Source organism: Lactuca saligna, chromosome 9 (assembly GCF_052625555.1).
Source record: "Lactuca saligna cultivar CGN05327 chromosome 9, ASM5262555v1, whole genome shotgun sequence".
Taxonomy (NCBI): Eukaryota; Viridiplantae; Streptophyta; class Magnoliopsida; order Asterales; family Asteraceae; genus Lactuca; species Lactuca saligna.
In genome coordinates this window covers 73,999,864-74,003,726 of record NC_136425.1, presented here as the reverse complement: position 1 = coordinate 74,003,726, position 3,863 = coordinate 73,999,864, and the positions used below count along the sequence as shown (strand labels likewise).

Sequence of the window (3,863 nt, the reverse complement as noted above, 5' to 3'; positions counted from 1 at the left end):
AATTTTGGATTATGTTTCAGGTACCTCAAGGGATCGCGGGAAGGCGAAGGTGTGATCGTGCACCTCCTCATATTGTTTTTGTGATTTTGGGCAAACTCATATTAAACATGTTTTCGAAACTATTTTGTAAACAATGATGATTTTGGGTTTGTTTAAAAAGTTTAAATTTCTCATGAATTTTACGGTTGTTACAAGGTGGGGGTGGTTATGTGGTGTTCGATTGAGACAAGAAGGAAGGAAATCGTCCGGTGATGGTAGATTTGTCGAGGAAGTTGAAGTTATCACGACCGGTGATCCTCTGGTCTCATTGTCCTTGTCGCCGAAAGCAAATCGAGTAATGTAGGAGGAAGCAGAGGCGGAAATTGGTGGTTATTGTCGACAACAGGGGTGGCAAGGGGGCGGCTCCGGCAACTCCTCTTGCTTCTTCTTTCGCGACAAAACGCGAAGGAAATGGGTGTTTGGGTGTGGCTTCCGCGTGTGCTCCGGTCAACAGGAAGAAGAGGTGCAAGAGCTTGTTGCCTCTTTGATCTTGCCGGAAAAAGAAAACAACCACCACCTGTGGTGTGTTTCTTGATAGCAAGGAAAAATAAAAGAAATTGAAAAAGGAAGGATTGTATAGAGCACTATTATTATTATTATTATTATTATTATTATTATTATCTATCACTAGAAGATAAAATGGTTATTTTGTATCAGTCATCCCATTAAGTCAAATATACAATTAAACATGGTTTTTTACTCGATCTGAATTTATTACTCGGATAGCAACTATCAAACATGACCTAAGTTAATTCCCGGATTTTGTGTTACTCAACATTCAAGACCTTGTTAAAATAAGAGATATCATATCAGTTTTTGTAACAAGAAACTCCTTCACCAATCATTTATTTAACAAGCATCATGAAGATTTCTACATCATCTATTTTCATACTCATTTCTCGTTTTATAAACAAGAAAATATCATCTTTGTGCCTTTCTACAAGTAATTTTACACGCCAACATTTTCTATTAATTTTGGAATTCACGGGAAACCATTAACAGAAAACCCTCCATCAACAAGAATCGTTTGGCCAGTGATATAAGAAGCAGCAGGCATACAAAGGAACGCCACCATTGATGACACTTCATTCGCTTCAGCAATGCGTTTCAAAGGTGTTTTTGACACCAATGTATTTATAAACTCGTCATGATTATTAAACAACTACACAACACAAAATAAATTCTTACGATAGGATCAAAAAATGTCAATAAATTAAATATAACAATTAAAAAGAAGGCTAGGATTGAGTTATATTACACGTTCCACAAGTGGGGTCCTAGTGCACCCTGGAGCTACACTATTACTCCGAATATTATCTTTAGCCCATTCACAAGCTAAATTCTTTGCAAGTTGATTCATAGCAGCTATGAACAGAAAATGGAAGCTTAAAATTTCTTGTAACACCAAATACAATCAGGAAAAAGAAAACCATATTACCTTTAGTGAGGCCGTAGATAGATGTGTAATTAACATGAAGAGAACCTGCAACAGAGGAAATGAACACGATGCTTCCAAATCCAGAAGCTTTTAAAAGAGGATGTGAAAGTTGAGAGATATGGTAACATGATTCCAAATTGGTAGCCATGATCAGGGAATACTCTTCTGCAGTATACTCCAAATTAGGTTTCACTATGTTGGTCCCAACGTTGTTTATCTACAGTTTTGGAAGTATGTATAATCAATTGTAAGAATACAAATTAGTAACACAAGAATGAACGTGTTTGTTTCAATATATGATGAAACATGATGTTTGAAGAATTCCCCAAATTATCGGTGAAATAAAATCAAAACAACTTACTAGAATGTTGAGCTTTCCATTGAAGATAGAGGAGACTTTTTCTAGAAGCTGTTCGCGTTGAGGACGAGAAGCTGCATCGCAGACGGATCCGGTGACGGTGAAGCCCTTGGAAGACCATTCTTGTAAGCGGTGGTTGAGCTCAGACTCGTTGCGAGAGCAGGTGTGAACCGCTGCCCCTAACTCCGCCAGTTCCTCCACCACAGCGTAGCCGATTCCATGTGTGCCACCGGTAACGAGAGCCGTCATTCCGGCGAGAGACCCATCTGGAGTTTCTAGTTTCTGAACTGCTCTCCGCCGCTGCCACCGTCGTCATTTTATCAGATTGTATTGAAATATTGCAGTCGATTATCGATATGTCGACAAGATGACTAATTTCACTCCTTCGATTTGTTACAAGCGGATCAGGGGGGTTTATGTATGGTCCAGATTTTTCCCACTCAATCGACGCCTTTTTTTTTCGTGCGTATCCCGTATCTTTTTACGTATTTTATTTGAACTTTTTGCATTGCTGTCGTAGGGACCTAAGTAGGGCTCGTTTTTTGGTAGGACTATAGAATGATAGAATGGGTTGGTTCCCATCTTATCATAATCATACCTTTCATTGATTTTTTATTTATTTATATATTTATTTTTGTAAATGAAACATTTTTTATCACCTTATATCTTTATTATTTTTTAATTTACTTTCATCATTTTATGTTGTTATGTATGTTTAATATTTTAAAGTTTTTAATATTTTGAAGTTTTTTATATCGTTTGAATAAAAAATTGATTGTTTGAAAACTTTTTTATGTTTTAAAATTATAAATTAAAATTATGTTTTATTTTGTGGGATCTTAGAATTTCGATCCTGATCTTACAATTCTGATATTGCAAACCCAAAAATAATCCAACGTAGGATTACGATGTTGACAACCTTGCAAATTGTCTATTTATTTTATTAAAAAATATTCCCTTAAACTCTTTTTTATATATATTGAACTAGAATCTTATTTTTATACATATTGACTATTAGAATTCTTTTATTCTAATTTTTATTAAAAAATGACTATGCTTGGTATCAAACTTGAAACCTCAACCAAGGGAACTACCAATTGTACCATTAAGCCGGAACTACCAATTGTACCATTAAGCCAATATCCGTTTTCGATTTTTAATATTTTTTAATATAATACTCACTTCGTCCCAAAATTATTCTCTACAAACAAAATACATATAAATTTTGAAAACATTAATTACCACTGATTTTATTAAATGAAATGACAATTATATCATTTTTCATTTTATTACATCATTTTGTTGCATTTAATTCAATAATAGATTAACTAATAATAAGGGGTATTTTGGTAAATGTGATATTTGTTTTTAAAAATATATTATTATTTTGAGACAAACCAAAAAGGAAACATAATCTATTAATATGGGATGAATAAAGTATATTGTTAGAAGGTCTGTTAAACGTTATAGGAATAATAATAATAATAATGGAGACACGAATCGAACGTAGGTCTCTTTATAATTAGGGTCGGTCCAAGCCGATTTGAAACCCTAGACAAATTAATATATATATATATATATATATATATATATATATATATATATATATATATATATATATATATATATATATATATGGCCTTTAATTTTTTATTATTTATTTATTTATTTATTTATTTATTTTTTTTTGTAAAAAGTAGTAAAAGAAAGTGCATGGTTTTTTTTTGTTTGTTTTTTTTTCTTTAATGATTATAAATTTATCCTTAAATCATTTTTGTAATTTCAGTTGTTTGGTTTTTTTGTTTTTGTTTTTTCCTTTTTTCAGTATCAGATAAATGTTTATTAAGCAAAATGTTATTATTTTAAACTTATAAAACAATTAGAATGAAATAAGTAAAGGAAATGAAAACCACCTCGTTCTTAATCGTTGTCTAGGACCCAACAACAAGGATTTCAAAACTTGTGATGTTGAAGTTTCATGTTATCAACAGGAATTTAAAAAAGAAAATGCTTAAATTAAAAAAAAAT

The 3,863-nt window shown here is 32.3% G+C and overlaps 1 pseudogene across 1 annotated transcript; it reads right to left on the bottom strand.

Moving 5' to 3' along the window:
• Positions 1-852: 852 nt before the first annotated feature.
• LOC145015896 (tropinone reductase homolog At5g06060-like) lies at positions 853-2,299 on the bottom strand (annotated as a pseudogene). Its single transcript, XR_013666082.1, has 4 exons — positions 1,839-2,299; positions 1,478-1,694; positions 1,298-1,404; positions 853-1,201 (listed from the first exon to the last, which is right to left on the bottom strand). The product of XR_013666082.1 is annotated as a tropinone reductase homolog At5g06060-like (transcript).
• Positions 2,300-3,863: the final 1,564 nt, after the last annotated feature.